The following is a 19,612-nucleotide window of genomic DNA, read 5'->3' as shown; positions in this document are numbered from 1 at the left end:
ATCCAATTACTCCCAAAGTTTCACGGACTTGATTCTGAAAGTCCCTATTTGCACCTAAAAGAATTTGATGAAGTGTGTTCAACACTTCATTTCAATGATGTCACTGAAGAAGTAGTTAAGCTTAAGTTATTTCCTTTTTCTTTAAAGGAAAAAGCTAAGTCATAGTTACACTCCTTGAGGCCTAGGACCATAGCTACCTGGCAAGAAATGACAAGAGAATTTTTAAAGAAATTCTTTCCAACACAAAAAACAAACACACTTAGAAGAAATATCATGAACTTTGCACAAAAAGATGGAGAAACATTTTTTCAGTGTTGGAAAAGATTTAAGGACCTTATGCTTGCTTGCCCACATCATGGATATGAAATTTGGAGGGTCATTAGTTTCTTTTATGATGGTTTGTCCTCCAATATGAAACAATTTGTAAAAATGATGTGTAATGGTGAATTCATGAGTAAGGAACCAAATGAAGCTTGGGATTATTTTGATCTTTTAGCAGAAAATGCACAAGCTTGGGATACAACAGATAAAAATGAAAAATCTAAAATAGCACCTAATGCAAAAGGAGGAATATATCTTATTAAAGATGATAATGATGTGATGAGAACACAAAAGTGCGTTATACATGTTGCTTAAATTAATATTATTGCTAACAAATAATGATGAAAGGGCTGCATTAATTTTATATTTTATTTGGCACAGATTATCGTAAATCAGAGTTTAAATGTGCATTTGGTTGACTTCAAGCCTAATTACACTGGAACAAAATTGAGCACACTTGCACCCGAGGGACACATGGCAGCCATCTGGAGGCAATGCATAATGAAACATCCAAGGGCTTAGATTCATCAAGCCAAGAAGATCTGCAATTGGATCTCCCAGCTTTCTCCAAGCTCCCAGCCATCTGCAGTCAATTGACTTTATGATTCCAAATCAGCATCATCCCAAGTGCCAGCATAAGTTGTTTTCCATTTTCACCGTCCACGTTCCAACTCATCCCAGCTTCCTCCAATGTCCAACCGTGATCTACACCATCCACGTCTGCATCTGATGCTTCCGGACCCGTTTCAGCTCCAACGTCGCAGCAACCGTGATCAAAGCCTCCTCCTTCCGCGATCAGCTCCTTCTTCCACCCGAACCCGTGAAACTTCCCAGCATCCCGTCCACCGTGTCAGCCTTCTCCCACGTTCCCATCCATTCCGCCCGCGATCACTTCCCAGCCACCCCGTCTTCACTGCATTCCAGCCGAGATCAGCGCCTCCCAGCAGCCCGTGACCAGCTCCCGTGCACAATCACAGCGTCCGCCTGAGCCAGCGATCAGCGCCTCCTCCCAGCAATCCTCCACCTCTTCCGTGATTTCAGCCCGCGATCAGCCTCCTGCGAGTGATCCATGGCGTCCGTCCGAGCTTCTCCCCCGCAAGCAATCTTCCGTGATCATCCTGCGATCACCTCCCAGCATCACGCGTCCATGAACCGCGTCCAACCGCGTCTGCATGCCAATCTCCAGCCCGAAATCCAGCCACGGATTGACGCCCTCCGCCCCGGCTGTCCGCGTCCTCTTCCCATCCAACGCTTGTGATCACCTCAAATGGGAGGCGGTGAAGATTGTTATAAGAGGGGGGAAGAAGAGAGGCGTCGGGGGCAGAGCAGCAGTGGTTTCAAACAAAAAAAAAAGAAAAGAGAAGAAGGAAACAGGGGATGCCCTGTTTTCGAGAAGAAAGAGAAAAAAAAAAGAAATAAAAAAAAGAGAGTGAAAAAGGGAGAGATGCTGATGTTTGTAATGGCTTGCTAATTCTTTTGGCAAAGGGTGATGGATGAATCCTTGTCATGTTGCTTTCATCAAGTATACTCTAAACTTTTATTCTAATTGTTTTATATCCATTGGTATGTTTTGAATTCTTGAATATTTATTTATTAGATAGATCTTTTATGGTTTATATATATATTGATGCATGGATTGTTTCGATGTTTGATTTGTCGTAGACGTAACCGGCACGATAAATACTTAGATGTTGAATTCATGTTTTCAGATTGTATACTCCATAATTAGAACTACTCTATCATATTAATCTTTAATCAAGAATCGCCGAGTTTATTTATTGAAAGTAATATTGTTAAGGAGGATTCCGGATCCCCAGCCTTCTCTATATTTTTGAACTTTGTTTAATTATCTATTAATCCTCTGCTTTTAACTTTTGAAAATCAACTGAAAATTACATCTAAAAATTACGCTAATAATCTTTAGATCGTTCCCTGAGGAATCGACCTCGGACTCCCGAGTTATATTACTTGTGCGAATCTCCTGCACTTGGGAGAGCAATTTTATTTTTGCACCAAGTTTTTGGCGCCGTTGCCGGAGAACGGCTGAGTTATTAGTATAATTTTAGATTTAATTTTTACCTTAGTAGTTAGTATTTTTCTTTTGAAAAAAAAAATTTACTACTATTTTTAATTCACTGCACAGTCTGCATCAAACTCTGATATCATAGAAATTAGCCGTCTGATTGGACTCAAATTTGGTCAGCTGGTGCAAGACATATTTTTCAATAATCTGAACATTCTGATTGACATTCTGAGACTTTTAAGACCATTAGATTAATACGAAACCTTGCTACTTTCTGCTTTGAATTTTCTGCATTTAATTTTTTTAGAATAAGAAATTTGTTGTTATCATATCTTATTAACCCTTGTTGATAATTGAAAATTGAAAAAAAAAACTTTAAGAAAAGATCAAGTGTGATCATTCAAAATTAGAAAAAGAGGGAAAACCTAAAATTTTAAAAATTTTAGATTTCAAATTTCAAATTTCAAATTTCAGACTTCAACTCATAAATTTTTTTAAAAAAATAAATAAATAATTTGCTTGATCACCTATTCAATGAAATTTAATGTCATGTCATAAAACATTAAAAAAAAAATCTCTTGATTGTTGCATATAGTATAAGGCATCAGCATAAAATATTCTAAGGGCAGAACCCATTTAAAAAGATAAGGTCGGAATTTCATCACTCGTCCTTAGCCCAAAAATCATCCCAGTGCATAAATATCCTAAGCTTAACTAAAATCAACTAGATGTTGGCCCCTAAGGACATTCGAGCTCAATAGGACGAAGACCACCGAAAGTTGTACCAATTTCGCTCTGTGGCTTTGTTGATGTCTAGGCAAGCTTTGTCCCTATAAGAGAGACAGTTCATCTGTTCGAGGCAAGTGGGTTTTAAGTGGGACCTTTGCAAACGCATCGTGACCCCTCCACTTACCTGGGAGCTTACCTGGTCAACTCGGTTCATTAGACCGGATTGGAGGCTTAGGTGCCCTCTTCAAACTAGTTAGGAGCTGTCTAGAAATTTAAGAAAAACATTAGAAATTGAGGTGTAATGTTTTGTTGCATGTTTGATTGTAAATAGATTTTCGTTTTAGGGTATCTTTAGTTGGTACTTATATTTATTTTTTAAAAAAAAGGAGAGAAAAATATTTTGCATGCTAAAGTGGAATAGGGACGACACCGGTCGATTAAGTCGTACAACTTTAGATCATCCCTTAGGACATACCCCTGAAATTCCTTCTCAATATCTCACACCTTATGAGATGGCTGATTTAAATGAAGATGCGGGGAGTCACCACAATCGAGAACGAGAACCCCATGTTATGACTCTAAGACAATACCTACAACCGGCTAGGACTAGTCAGCCTTCATGCATAATTTTTTCTGATAATGTAGGACATTTTGACATCAAACCAGGGGTAATCCAATTGCTGCCCAAGTTTTATGGGTTAGAGTCCGAAAGTCCGTATCTTCATTTAAAGGATTTTGAAGAATTGAGCATTACATTTAGAGTGCCAAACGTCACCGAGGATGTCCTCAAGTTGACATTGTTTCCTTTCTCTCTAAAGGATAAGGCCAAAACATGGCTAAACTCTTTGCGACCTAGATCAATAAGAACTTGGCAAGATATGCAGAGAGAATTTTTAAAAAAGTTCTTCCCCACACAAAGGACCAACTTTTTGAAAAGACATATCAGCAATTTCCAACAAAAAGATAATGAAACATTTTATGAATGTTGGGAAAGATTTAAAGACCTTCTTCTCTCATGCCCTCATCACGGATTCGAAACTTGGAGAACCATTAGCTTCTTTTATGAAGGTTTATCTCCACAGTTGAAATAGTTTGTAGAGACCATGTGCAATGGTAAATTCTTAGAAAAACAACCTGATGAGGCATGGGAGTATTTGGATTCCCTTGCTGAGACTGCCCAACTTTGGGATAACGGGGATAGAAACAACAAGTCTTTGCCTAAGCCTACTAGCTCTGTACAGGGAGGCCTTTACAACCTCAGAACTGAGGATGATCTTCATGCTAAAATGGCAGCCCTCACTAGGAAGGTAGAAGAAATTGAGCTTAGGAAGGTTGAGCCTGTCAAGACTATAGAGCTTAGAAACGAGTATTGTGGTATCTGCGATATGTCGGGTCATACCACTACAGATTGCCCCACCATACCGGCATTCAAGGAAGTCTTGCACGATCAAGCAAATGCTATGAACTCCTACCAAAAGCCTTATAACGATCCATACTCGAATACCTATAACCCTGGTTGGAAGAATCATCCAAACTTTAGGTGGAGAAACGATCATCCTCAACAGTCATACCATTCAGCTCCTCCACCTGCACATCCTACTTATGCACCATCACCTTCTCAAAAGCCAAATATCGAGGATACCTTGCAATCCATACAAACTTTTCTACAAGGTCAAGCTAATATCAATGCTCAAAATACTCAAAATTTTGAAGATATAAGGAACCAATTGTCAATGTTGACTACCGTCCTAAGTACCCAAGAGAAGGGTAAGCTTCCAGCTCAACCCCAACCTAACCCACAAATGCACGGTAGTAATAATACGGCTCCCTCTAGTTCGCATACAGAACATGCAAAAAGCATTATGACTTTGCGTAATGGGAAAGTTATCGATCAGACTGTCCCATTGAGACCGCGAGTCACTTCTAATTCTGATGCTCCCAAAGTCGATGAAAGGAACAAAGAAGAAGTTGAGGTCCCAACTTCTACCGAGAAAGTTGAATGTCCTTTTCCTCCACCTTTTCCACAACGGTTAAAGCCGTTGTAAAAGTTCGAACCTAATTCTGAAATTCTTGAGCTTTTTAAACAAGTAAAGATCAACATACCTCTTCTTGATGCAATCAAACAAGTACCCTCATATGCCAAATTTTTGAAGGACTTGTGTACTGTTAAGCGCCGATTAAATGTTAAGAAGAAGGCATTTTTAACTGAAAATGTGAGTGCTATTTTGCAGCACAACATTCTTCCTAAATATAAAGATCCAGGTTGTCCAACCATCTCATGCATCATAGGCAACTTTAGGATAGAGCGAGCATTGTTAGATTTAGGGGCGAGTGTGAATTTGTTGCCATATTCTGTATATGAGCAACTTGGTTTAGGTAAGTTGAAGCCAACCTCCGTCATTTTGCAATTAGCTGACAAGTCAGTTAAAATTTCAAGGGAGATTATCGAGGATGTATTAGTCTAAGTAGACAAGTTCTACTTTCCTGTCGATTTTATTGTATTGGACACACATCCGGCTTCGAACTCACAGTCTCAGATTCCGGTCCTTTTAGGACGTCCATTCCTTGCAACTTCTAATGCATTGATTAATTGTAGGAATGGCGTCATGAAGCTTTCTTTTGGTAACATGACCTTAGAATTGAACATTTTTAATGTGTGCAAACAACCCAATGATCCCGAAGAGGGTAAGGAGGTTGATTGGGTTGAAACCATCGCAGAAGATTATTTGTTAGCTAAAGCAATTAACGACCCATTCAATGATAGCTTAATTGATTGGTGTCCTAATGGAACCAATGATGATGATTTGTCAGTCACACCTATTGTGGATAATCTGGATATCAAGATAGTCAATGGGTGGAGACCAAAAGAAGGAGAATTTGAGAGATTGTCGCCTCAAGAGGTGAAAATAGTATCATCCCATGAGCAAGCACCCAAGCTCGAATTGAAACCCTTACCAAAGGAACTAAAGTATGCTTTTCTTAGACCCGAAGATACTTTTCCTGTAATCATCTCGTCTGGACTTGATCATACCCAAGAAAAAAAATTAATTGATGTTTTAAAGAATCATAAAGGAGCCTTAGGGTGGTCTATTGCCGATTTGAAGGGAATTAGCCCCTTAATTTGCACGCACCGGATATATTTGGCGGACAATGCCAAAACCACAAGGCAAATGCAACGAAGGTTAAATCCTACAATGAGAGATATGGTTAAGGCAGAAGTCCTTAAGTTGCTTGACGTGGGTATTATTTACCCAATTTCCGACAGCAAGTGGGTAAGCCCTACTCAAGTCGTTCCTAAAAAATCGGGTTTGACGGTAGTAGAAAATGAACAAGGTGAACTAGTTCCAACTCGTGTCTCGACGAGTTGGCGTATGTGTGTTGACTACCGAAAACTGAATTTGGTCACACAAAAGGATCACTTTCCTCTACCCTTCCTAGACCAAGTATTGGAGAGGGTTGCAGGGCATGATTTCTATTGTTTTCTCGATGGCTATTCGGAATATTATCAAATTAAAATTTCACCGAAAGATCAAGAGAAGACTACCTTCACTTGTCCTTTTGGCACATTTGCTTTTCGACGAATGCCATTCGGGTTGTGTAATGCACCTGCAACATTCCAAAGATGCATGCTCAGCATCTTTGAAGACATGAACGAGAAATTTTTGGAAGTGTTCATGGACGACTTCTCCGTTTTTGGCGACACATTTGATGGTTGCCTGTCACATTTACAAGCTGTCTTAGCTCGATGTATGAAAAAGAATTTGATAATGAATTGAGAGAAATGCCACTTCATGGTGCCAAAGGGAATTGTCTTAGGACATATTGTTTCATCGAAGGGCATGGAAGTAGATAGAGCTAAGACTGATTTAATTGCTAAGCTACCTGCACCCAAGACGGTTAGAGATGTTAGATCATTTTTGGGTCACGCCGGATTTTATAGGAGGTTCATCAAGGACTTTAGTGTCATATCTCGACCATTATGTAATCTCCTATCCCTTGATACACCGTTCAATTGGACTGAAACCTGCCAGGAGGCATTCAAAAAGTTGAAGTCTATGCTTAGCACTGCACCCATCGTGCGACCACCCGATTGGTTATTACCTTTTAAGATTATGTGTGACACTAGCGACTATGCAATAGGAGCTGTGTTGCCCAAGGTGACAAGCCAAGAGGGGGGGGGGGTGAATTGGTTTCTTTTAATTCTTAACTATCTAACTTGTGTTAAATGATGAGTTAGTAAACTTAAACAACTCACAATACAAACAACAAGAAATATAGTGGTACGGTGCTCTCCTTAGCACCTACGTCCACTCCCCAAGCGACCCCTTGGGAATTCACTATAATCCCGCGGATTACAGTTGGATTGTTTTCCGAGCTCACAATCCAAAAACCTTTACACTTTGGTTTTCCGGGTTCACCAAAAACCTATGTTGGTTTTGCGGGCTCACCAACGAACCTATGTTGGTTTTTCGGGCTCACCAACGAACCTTTACAATTGATTTTCCGGGTTCACCAATCAACCTATTCCGTTGGTTTTGCGGGCTAACCAACCAACCTTTACAAGTAGTTTAACAAATAAAGGAAGAAGATTTAAACTCCTAGATGAGTAAATAAAACAATATAATCTACAAAGAAGAGTTTAGAAAGTATTTATCGCTTGTAGTGACTTCTCTCTTCTTTGTCAAGGATGCTTCACTCTTCAAGGGAGGATGGAGCTCTTGATGACTCTTTGAATCTGCTCAACCCCTTTCTTTGATTCTTGAATGAAGCACTTGGATGAAGAAGATTAGGGCACTTTCTCTTTCTTGTGTACTCTTTGATATTCTTTGGAAAGGATGTTCTATCTGATGAATAGTGCCACTTTAAATAGTTTCCTACATCCATTGGACAAGCCCCAATGGTTAGAATTCAAAAACTAGCCGTTACTCACTGTTGGAAGGACAAAAAGTACATCTGCAGAACTAGCCATTATGCTTCTGCCCGTGTTTGGGTCGGCTCAACCTGTCCTTGGGTCGACCCAACTTTTACTTGGGTCGACTCAAACATTCCTTGGGTCGGCCCTCTCAGAAACACAGAAACTTGCAATTCAGCCTTCCTTCACTTGGGTCGACCCAACCTTTCTTTGGGTCGACTCAAGGTTCAGTTGGGTCGACTCAACTTCTTCTTGGGTCGACCCTAACAGGGTTTCCAGAGAACCTTTTCTGTCTTCTGTTCTGTCTTGCCTTTGGGTCGACCCACTCAGGGTTTGGGTCGACTCAAGCTTGGGTCGACTCAACTATATCTTGGGTCGACCCTCTCAGTAAATCCAGAGAACCATTTTCTGAGTTGTTTTGAGGATCTTGATGTTTGGGTCGACTTATGCTTTCCTTGGGTCGACCCAACTCACTGTTCATTTGTGCCATTTTTGCAGAAGTGTGCCAAATGCTTTCTTGATGTGCCGGGGTCGACCCAATCATCCCTTGGGTCGACTCAATCCACACTTTGCTGCATCTCAAGGTTAGATTTATTCAAATAAACAATGAAATGTATCTATATCAATTTATACAAATATACTGAGAGTAATAGACTTATAAATGAAGTATCGATTTAACTTATAACATACTCTAGATAATTGCTTGTTAATCATCAAAATAACACTATCATCCTCAATCTCCCCCTTTTTGATGATTACAAAATAAAGAGTATGAGCCTATTGATACTTATCTTAAAATCAGTTTTTGAAAGGGCTTAACTTGCTGAATTTCAGCTTTTCATATATAAGAGTGAAGTCTCCCCCTATATCATTCAAATGTTGCCAATTTGAATTTTTGAATTGCTCCCCCTTTCATTTATAATTCATTAAAGATGAAACTCCAAAAATTTGAGATAAAACAAGAGTTTCAGGTTATGTATCGAGGTGTGAAAGGTGCGTGCCAAATTCTGAAATTCTATGTGCCAAATTCTGAAATTTGATAGAAATTTTTGACTTGATCATTTTCATTGTTGCAAATTGCTCCCCCTTGAATGTATATGCTTTCCTATATGATTTTCAATTTGTTTTACAAGTTATTTCGTTATTTCTCCTTCTTTCTTTACTTCTCCTCTTATCACTCTATCTCTACTTCTCCCCCTATTACTCTTTCTTTACTTCTCCCCCTTTTTGTTATCATCAAATAGATGCATGGAAAAAGACACATTAAATAACAAACATTCAAACTTCATTGATCACAATAGGAACATTTTAGTACATTCATGCCCAAAAACAAAAACAAATACAATGTTCCTTAATCAAAGTTTAAAGATACATGATAAAAGCAAAATACATATGAGAACTAGATATCTAGCCTAGGCTCTAAACAGAAATGCTAATATCAGCCTAGGGAGTGTCTAATGGCTGGAATCTAGTCCTCATCCTCCTAGTGTACGTGGCGAGGGGAGGACGAACCTGGTGAGACTATATCTGGCGTGGAGCACGACGAGCTGGATGACTCTGTGCCGATATCTCTGACTCAGCAGCCTGTGGCACAGATGGTCCATGGGTCTCTCTCTCTCTCCGGAGTGCTTCTATCTGCTGCCTCAGATCACTGATCTCAGCAGACATGATGTCCAGTCGGCTCGTCAGCCCATCAGTAATAGTCCTCGCCTGAGCTGACATACTATCTAATCTGCTCGTCAGCCCGTCAGTGATAGTCCTCGCCTGAGCTGACATGATCTCAGTCATCCTACTCCAGAACTCATCTGTATCTCTCGGAGGAACAGATGACGATGGTCCAGCCTCCGAAGGTGCAGTAGGATGATCCATATGCTCCTCATCCTCAGGGATAGGGTCTCCATGATCTGGTGCATCACCCTCTGGTACCTCACCCTGAATCCCTGCTCCAGTATTAATCCACTGCCCGTTCACTTTCTCATATCCCATGCGTATAAGTGTCCGTGCAGTGTATGTGTCAGTATGAAGCAGACTCCTGGATGCCTCCCCCTCGATAGATATACCGTGCTGTCGAAAAATCAACGTGAGTATCATACCATAAGGTAGTGATACTCTGGAGTTGCAGATCACTTTCCTCATCTGCTTCAGTATCATGGCCGGAAGATTCAGGGGAATACCCTGAATAATATACTCCATCACTACTAGATCTCGCTCTGTGATGAGATCGAATCTCCCGCTCTTCGGAAATAAAATTCTATTTATGATACTGAGCAATAATCTCATTTCAGCAGAAAGAGAGCTAGCTATTACCTTCTCCGAAAAGTCGAAGTCCTCATTTTTCATTATCAATTGAAGGGCTCTCATCTTATTTTCAGGCTTTTCCGGAGTGGCTCCTTCGCAGGGTAGATGAAGTAGCTCACTCAAACTCTCCTCGAAAACTCGAACCCTTACTCCTCGAACTTCCGAAACAAGCCCTCCCATTCCAGTTTTAAGAAAGGCATAGAACTCCCGAACTAATCCGGGGTAGATCAACACATCTAGGGAGCAAAGATACTCCCAACCTTGCCTTTGGATCCATTCCCTCAACCTAAACCCTTCTTGATCAAAGAACTCGGAATGGATCCTTCTCCCCGTTGTAACCGGTCTCCCCGCAAATCTTGCAAGTATAACTGAGGGGGAAGGAGGAGGAGGTGGCTCCGCACGTCCCTCACGTTGTGGAGACACGGTAGATGGCTCCGTAGGTTGCCTTTCCTCACGTTGGATCCGTGAGACTCTTCCGGATCTCTTGGCTACGGCTCTTTTGGGTCCCATTTCTCCAAGATCTTAAGGTAATCTACTGTTTGGAGGAGTTTGGAGGAGTTTGGAGAGTGGGGATTAGAGTATTCAGAAGAGGACAAGGGCAAACAGTGCCCTAATAGTGCTCTCGGGTCCCCCTTTAACAGTGGGGTCCCGACGTTGGGTCGACTCAAGAAATTTCTTGGGTCGACTCAACGTTGGGTCGACCCTATTCTGGGTTGGATCGACCCAAGTGCAGAATTTTTCTTTTATCTTCCTTTTTGCTTCTAAAAATTTTTCTTGCTTCCAATCCTTATAAATTCTTTCTGGGACAATGATACATGAGTAAGGAATCTATAGATAACAAGTTTGACTCATGTTTCATGGGTTTTTAGAAATTGGAGGAATGTATCATGAGACTACTTGCTCCTTTTTATATTTCTTCAATAAAAAGGATCACATATGCCTAATTCCCTCCTTAGCGTGCAGAATCTATCTTCACTCAAGGGTTTTGTAAATATGTCGGCTAATTGTTTTTCAGTGCATATATGTTCAATACATATGTTTCCATTTTGCACATGATCCCTAATAAAATGATACCTTATTTCTATGTGTTTGGCTTTAGAATGCTGAACTGGATTTTTAGTAAGATTGATGGCACTAGTATTATCATATTTAATAGGAATATTATCTAGCTTAACTCCATAGTCCTCTAGTTGTTGCTTAAGCCATAGTACTTGAGCACAACAACTACCAGCAGCTATATATTCAGCTTCAGCTGTGGATAGTGCCACTGAATTCTGCTTTTTGCTAAACCATGATACTAAATTATTTCCTAAGAATTGACATGTGCCACTTGTGCTCTTCCTATCTAATTTGCATCCGGCAAAATCAGCATCTGAATATGCAAGCAAATCTAGACAGGAGTCTCTTGAGTACCATAATCCTATATTAGTAGTTCCTCTTAAATATCTAAGGATTCTTTTAACAGCACTTAAATGTGACTCCTTAGGATCCGATTGGTATCTAGCACATATTCCTACACTAAATACGATGTCGGGTCTACTAGCAGTAAGGTAGAGCAAGGATCCAATTAGTCCTCTATAAAGCTTAATATCAATACTCTTCCCTTTTTCATCTTTGTCTAGCTTACTAGTAGGATTCATTGGAGTGCCTACTCTCTTATGATTTTCATTCCCAAACTTCTTTAGTATTTCCTTTGTATACTTAGTTTGATGAATGAAAATGCCTTCCTTAGTTTGTTTGATTTATAATCCTAGAAAGAAGCTTAGTTCTCCCATCAAACTCATTTCGAATTCTCCATGCATTAAATCAGCAAATTCTTTGCAAAGAGTATCATTTGTGGCACCAAAGATTATGTCATCTACATATATTTGAATCACTAATAGATTTTTGTCCTTTCTTTTGAGAAATAGTGTTTTATCTACATTTCCTCTACTAAAGTCATTATTAAGCAGAAATTTGCTTAATCGATCATACCAAGCCCTAGGAGCTTGCTTTAATCCATATAATGCCTTATATAGTTTAAACACATGATTTGGCAATTCATGATTCTCAAAACTAGGAGGTTGTTTTACATATACTTCCTCCTCAATAAAACCATTTAAGAATGCACTCTTCACATCCATTTGATACAATTTGAAATTCATGAAACATGCAAATGCTAGAAGTAATCTAATAGCCTCTAATCTAGCTACAGGAGCAAATGTTTCATCAAAATCTATTCCTTCTTCTTGATTGTATCCCTTAGCTACAAGTCTAGCCTTATTTCTTATAACTACTCCATTTTCATCTAATTTATTTCTAAATATCCATTTTGTTCCAATTACTGAGTTATGCTTTGGTCTTTCAGTTAATGTCCATACATTACTTCTTTTAAATTGATTTAATTCTTCTTGCATGGCATTTATCCAATTAGTATCTTTTTCAGCTTCTTCATAAGTCTTAGGTTCTAATTGTGAAACAAAAGCAAGATAATCATTTAAATTTCTAAGTGATGATCGAGTTCTTACCCCTTGAGATGGATCACCAATGATTAAGTCTTTAGGGTGTCCATATGCATACCTCCATTCCTTTGGCAAGTTTTGAGATTGTGGTGGCACGCAATCATCTCCTTATCTTGAATTGGCACGTCATCAATATTCAACTTTTCAAAGTCGATAATTCCTATATCATCATCAACAATATTTTCTTTCCTAGCAGACTCACTATCAGACTCATCAAATATAATATTGACTGACTCTTCCACTACTAGAGTTCTTTTATTGAATACCCTGTATGCCCTGCTAGATGTGGAGTATCCTAAGAAGATACCTTCATCTGACTTGGCATCAAATTTACTTAGATCCTCCTTGCCATTGTTTAAGATGAAACATCTATATCCAAATACTTTAAGATATTTAGCAGTTGGTTTCTTATTCTTCCAAAGTTCATAAGGAGTTTTCTTGGTTATTGGTCGTATTAAAACTCGATTTAGAATATGGCAAGCATTGCTTATAGCTTCAGCCCAAAAGTACTTTGGAAGATTTGACTCACACAACATTGTGCGTGCCATTTCTGCCAATGTCCTATTTTTCCTTTCAACAACCCCATTTTATTGAGGCGTTCTAGGTGCTGAAAATTGATGTGAAATACCATTTTTAGTGCAAAATTCTTCAAAGTGTTGATTTTCAAATTCAGTACCATGATCACTTCGAATTGCTACTAAGGTGAGTTTCTTTTTATTTATGATATTATTATATAGTTTCAAGAATTCTGAAAATGCTTCATTCTTATGTGCCAAAAATGAAACCCATGTATATCTTGAAAAATCATCAACAATAACTAGTCCATACTTCTTCCCTCCTAGACTCGCAGTTCTAGTGGGTCCAAATAAATCCATGTGTATAAGTTCAAAAGGCCTAGTTGTTGATACTATATTCTTTGATTTGAAAGATGATTTAGTTTGTTTTCCCAATGAACATGGTCCACAGATTTTGTCCTTTTCAAAAATCAATTTTGGCACATCCTTTATTAATTCCTTCTTGACTAGTTTTGAGATTAATTCCATACTAGCATGTCCTAGTCTACGATGCCAAAGCCAACTTATTTCATTTTTCTTTTCTTCATTAGTAATTAAGCATAATCCATTTTTCTTGCATAAATCATGAAGATCTGCCAAGTATATATTTCTTTGCCTTTGTCCTACAAGTACAATGCTATTATCTTTAGGATTTGTGATTATGCATACAGATGCTTCAAATGTGACTTTAAACCCTTTATCACAGAATTGACTTATGCTAAGCAGATTATGTTTCAATCCCTTAACTAATAAGACATTTTCTATAAAAATAGATGGAGTAATAAAAATTTTACCCTTTCCAATGATATGCCCTTTACCATTGTCTCCATAGGTTACTACTCCACCCTTCTTTGATTCCAAGGTGACAAATTGATCTACGTCACCGGTCATGTGTCTTGAACAGCCGCTATCTAGATACCATCGTTTTTCCACTTTATCAGCTGCAAGACACCCCTGCAATCAAGATCAAGAAAGAGCTTTAGGTACCCAAACTATGTTGGGTCCTTTAGGGTTAGTACTTGATGTTCCTTTTGGAACCCAAACTTTCTTGAATTTAATCTTTTGATTATTACTTAATTTGTTTTGACTGGACTTTCTATAGTTACATTCATATGCTCTATGTCCTAATTTATTGCAGCAATGACAAGTAATATTTTCACTTTTAGCTTTTACAAAAATGTTCTTTAAGAATTTTTGTTTCATATTTGTTTTATATCCTAATCCAGCCTTATCATATACAGCTTTTTGACTATCAAGAATCATATTTAATTTGGTAGAACTAAGTGTAAATTTATCTACCAAGGATTATATTTTTCTGCATCTTCTTTTAACTTGATATTTTCAGCAATTAGATTCTTGGTTTCATTTGTAAGTTTCCAACTTAATGTTTCATAGTTATGAGACAGTTTTAACTTATCTTTGATAAGAGATTGATTTTCTTCTTTTAGAACTTTATTTTTATTGATTAGTTTCTTATGTTCTTCCACGAGTTCTAAGAATGCATCATGTAATTCATCAACAGTAAAATCACAGTCAAGTTCAGAATCTACCTCATCGTCATTGGCCATATGACACATTTGGACCGTCTCTTGATGATCTTCCTCTTCAGAACTTGACTCCTCACTTTCACTCCATTCAGCCATGAAGTTCTTCTTTTTTAGTTTTCTTGCCGTTCATTTCAAATCTGGGCAATCTATCTTATAATGCCCGGGTTTGTTACACTCATAGCAAATAGGAGTTTCTTTTTTCTTTTCTTTGTCCTTACCCTTTTCTTTGCTTGAGCTACCTTTGAGGAAAGTTTTCTTTCTATAAAATCTATTCTTACCTCTCATAAATTTTCTGAATTTTCTTCCAAGCATAGCCATCCCTTCTTCATCAAATTCATCATCATCATCTGAATCTTCCGATTCAGTTTGTTGTTTAGGGGTGGTAGTCTTTAGGGCAATGGGCTTTCTTCTCTTAACCTCATCTTCCGAATTTTGCCTCATTGTCAACTCATGGGTCATGAGTGATCCTAGAAGCTCCTCTAATTGCAGTGTGTTGAGGTCCTTAGCTTCTTGAATTGCGGTTACCTTGGCCTCCCAAATTCTTGGTAGAGACCTGAGAATTTTTCGCACCAATTCAGAGTTAGTGTAAGACTTTCCTAAACTCTTAAGCCCATTTATAATTTCAGTAAAACGAGTAAACATATCAGTTATGGACTCAGTAGATTCCATTTTAAACAATTCATACTTGTGTACTAATATGTTTATCTTTGACTCCTTAACTTGATTGGTCCCTTCATGAGTGACCTCAAGTTTGTCCCAAATTTCTTTAGCAGAGATGCAAGTAGATATTCTATTAAATTCACTTACATCTAATGAGCAATAAAGTACATTAATAGCTTTTGCATTTAACTGTGCCAATCTTCTATCACTTTCATTCCAATCCATTTCTGGTTTGGGTATGATAGTGCCCTCTATATTAAGTGTGGGTGTGTGAGGTCCTCTAGTAATGATATACCATAATTCATAGTCTAAAGCTTGAATGAATATCCTCATCCTAGCTTTCCAATATGTGTAGTTTGTGCCATTAAATAGAGGTGGTCTATTTGTGGATTGCCCCTCACTCATAGAACATCCTACTTGGGTTGTCATGATCTTTAACTCTTGATTGTGAGATCAATGAGTACTATTGGAGCACCTCACTCTGATACCACTTGTTGCCCAAGGTGACAAGCCAAGAGGGGGTGTGAATTGGTTTCTTTTAATTCTTAACTATCTTACTTGTGTTAAATGATGAGTTAGTAAACTTAAACAACTCACAATACAAACAACAAGAAATATAGTGGTTCGGTGCTCTCCTTAGCACCTACGTCCACTCCCCAAGCGACCCCTTGGGAATTCACTATAATCCCGCGGATTACAGTTGGATTGTTTTCCGGGCTCACAATCCAAAAACCTTTACACTTTGGTTTTTCGGGTTCACCAAAAACCTATGTTGGTTTTGCGGGCTCACCAACGAACCTATGTTGGTTTTTCGGGCTCACCAACGAACCTTTACAATTGGTTTTCCGGGTTCACCAATCAACCTATTCCGTTGGTTTTGCGGGCTAACCAACCAACCTTTACAAGTAGTTTAACAAATAAAGGAAGAAGATTTAAACTCCTAGATGAGCAAATAAAACAATATAATCTACAAAGAAGAGTTTAGAAAGTATTTATCGCTTGTAGTGACTTCTCTCTTCTTTGTCAAGGATGCTTCACTCTTCAAGGAAGGATGGAGCTCTTGATGACTCTTTGAATCTGCTCAACCCCTTTCTTTGATTCTTGAATGAAGCACTTGGATGAAGAAGATTAGGGCACTTTCTCTTTCTTGTGTACTCTTTGATATTCTTTGGAAAGGATGTTTTATCTGATGAATAGTGCCACTTTAAATAGTTTCCTACATCCATTGGACAAGCCCCAATGGTTAGAATTCAAAAACTAGCCGTTACTCACAGTTGGAAGGACAAAAAGTACATCTGCAGAACTAGCTGTTATGCTTCTGCCCGTGTTTGGGTCGGCTCAACCTGTCCTTGGGTCAACCCAACTTTTACTTGGGTCGACTCAAACATTCCTTGGGTCGACCCTCTCAGAAACACAGAACTTGCAATTCAGCCTTCCTTGACTTGGGTCGACCCAACTTTTCTTTGGGTCGACTCAAGGTTCAGTTGGGTCGACTCAACTTCTTCTTGGGTCGACCCTAACAGGGTTTCTAGAGAACCTTTTCTGTCTTCTGTTCTGTCTTACCTTTGGGTCGACCCACTTAGGGTTTGGGTCGACTCAAGCTTGGGTCGACTCAACTATATCTTGGGTCGACCCTCTCAGTAAATTCAGAGAACCATTTTCTGAGTTGTTTTGAGAATCTTGATGTTTGGGTCGACTCATGCTTTCCTTGGGTCGACCCAACTCACTGTTCATTTGTGCCATTTTTGCAGAAGTGTGCCAAATGCTTTCTTGATGTGCTGGGGTCGACCCAATCATCCCTTGGGTCGACTCAATCCACACTTTGCTGCATCTCAAGGTTAGATTCATTCAAATAAACAATGAAATGTATCTATATCAATTTATACAAATATACTGAGAGTAATAGACTTATAAATGAAGTATCGATTTAACTTATAACATACTCTAGATAATTGCTTGTTAATCATCAAAATAACACTATCATCCTCAAGCTGTCCTAGGACAACGCAAGGATAATAAGCCATATGTCATTTACTATGCAAGCAAAACCTTAAACGATGCTCAAATGAATTATACTACCACCGAGAAGGAATTGCTTGCAGCAGTATTTGCCTTAGATAAATTTTGCTCTTATATCCTTGGTGCTCCTATTGTTATCTTCACGGACCATGCGGCACTAAAATATTTGTTGGATAAGAAAGAGGCCAAACCACGCTTAATACGATGGATACTTCTACTCCAAGAATTTGACATCACTATCAAAGATAAAAAAGGAGTAGAGAATGTGGTTGCTGACCATTTATCACGATTAGTTTTTCATGATTCAGTGCCACAGTTTTTCATCAAGGACTCATTCCCTGAAGAGCAGTTGTTTGCACTTTCTAGTATACCATGGTATGCAGATATTGTAAATTTTCTTGTTACAAGCCGGATGCCGGAGCATTGGGGGTCGACAGATAGAAAAATTTTCTTGCGCGAAGTAAAGAATTATTACTATGACGAACCCTATTTGTTTAAATATTGCAATGATCAAATCTTTAGACGATGCATACCGGATCATGATATACAAAGCATACTTTCTTTCTGCCACACTAATGCTTGCGGTGGACACTTTGCCTCTAAGAAAACTGTTGCAAAAGTTTTGCAATGTGGTTTCTATTAGCCCACTATGTTCAAAGATGCCTCGTATTGGAAGTCTAACTCGTAGGCAAATGATGCCTCTTCAACCCATTACTATTATCAAAATTTTCGATTGTTGGGGCATTGATTTTATGGGCCCATTCCCACCATCTTTTGGATATGAGTACATTTTAGTCGGTGTCGAATATGTGTCCAAATGGGTAGAAGTTGTTGCTTGTAAGACCAATGATCACAAACCCGTCCTGAAGTTTTTAAAAGAAAATATTTTTTCACGATTTGGGATACCTAAGGTCATAATTAGTGATGGTGGAAAACACTTGTGTAATAAGCCTTTTGAGACATTATTAAAAAAGTATGGTGTCACCCACAAAGTTGCTACCCCATATCACCCGCAAACTAGTGGCCAAGTAGAATTAGCCAATAGGGAGATCAAGCGTATTTTAGAGAAAACGGTGAACCCATCACGAAAAGATTGGTCCTTGAAACTATCAGATGCATTATGGGCCTATCGTACTGCATACAAAACCATTCTTGGCATGTCTCCCTACCGGCTAGTCTATGGAAAAGCGTGTCATCTGCCTATAGAAATAGAACATAAATCGTATTGGGCAATTAGAAAATTGAATTTTGATTTACAAGATACCGGTCCAGCTAGAAAATTGCAGTTGAACGAGCTTAATGAGATTCGCAGAGATGCTTATGATAATGCTAAAATTTGCAAAGAATGAATGAAGATCTTACATGATAAATCAATTTTGAAAAAATCTTTTGAACCTTTGCAAAAAGTTCTTTTATATGATTCCCGCTTACATCTGTTTCCTGGTAAGTTGCGATCAAGATGGACAGGTCCTTACATTATAAAAACTGTTTTTCCACATGGGGCGGTAGAGATTGAGAATCCACGGGATGGTAGAATTTTTAAGGTAAATGGACACAGGTTAAAACCTTTTCTTGAGAATTTTTCAGATGAAGAGGACTTCTTTTTCTTAGGGGAGCCTTCTTATGACTAAAGCATGATGGCAAAGGTATGTATATATTATTTAGAATTAAATTTTCTTTTATTTCTATTTTTCTTCTTATTTTGTAGGTCTTATTTTCTAGATATCAACAGCTCAAGGTATTCCTCTTCTCTCCAATATTATTTTCTCTACTGTCTCTCATATATAGTTTTGTTGTATCTATTACATTGAGGACAATGCAATGTTTAAGTTGGGGGGAGGAAAATATTTTGCAAAAAAAAAAAAAAAAAAAACTTGCTTTTGCATTTGATTTATTCTATTACTTTCTTTTCTAAGCAAATGCACATGTATTTTCATATTGAGTTTGTGCAACTATTACGGCAAGGAATACATGCATATTATGACTGATCAGAGACCTATTATTAGATCCCCGCACATGTACTTAATGATTATAGGAAGGCCTCAGGA

The 19,612-nt window shown here is 38.5% G+C and overlaps 2 non-coding genes across 2 annotated transcripts; both read right to left on the bottom strand.

The window, feature by feature from the left end:
• Positions 1-255: 255 nt before the first annotated feature.
• Positions 256-362, bottom strand: LOC113461586 (small nucleolar RNA R71). The gene has a single exon (XR_003383862.1). It is a non-coding gene; the product is annotated as a small nucleolar RNA R71 (small nucleolar RNA).
• Positions 363-3,997: 3,635 nt separating this feature from the next.
• Positions 3,998-4,106, bottom strand: LOC120104982 (small nucleolar RNA R71). The gene has a single exon (XR_005507382.1). It is a non-coding gene; the product is annotated as a small nucleolar RNA R71 (small nucleolar RNA).
• Positions 4,107-19,612: the final 15,506 nt, after the last annotated feature.

Source organism: Phoenix dactylifera, chromosome 7 (assembly GCF_051530095.1).
Source record: "Phoenix dactylifera cultivar Ajwa chromosome 7, Ajwa_hap1_PhDact_Kaust_v1.1, whole genome shotgun sequence".
Classification (NCBI taxonomy): Eukaryota; Viridiplantae; Streptophyta; class Magnoliopsida; order Arecales; family Arecaceae; genus Phoenix; species Phoenix dactylifera.
This window is presented reverse-complemented; position numbering and strand designations above follow the sequence as displayed.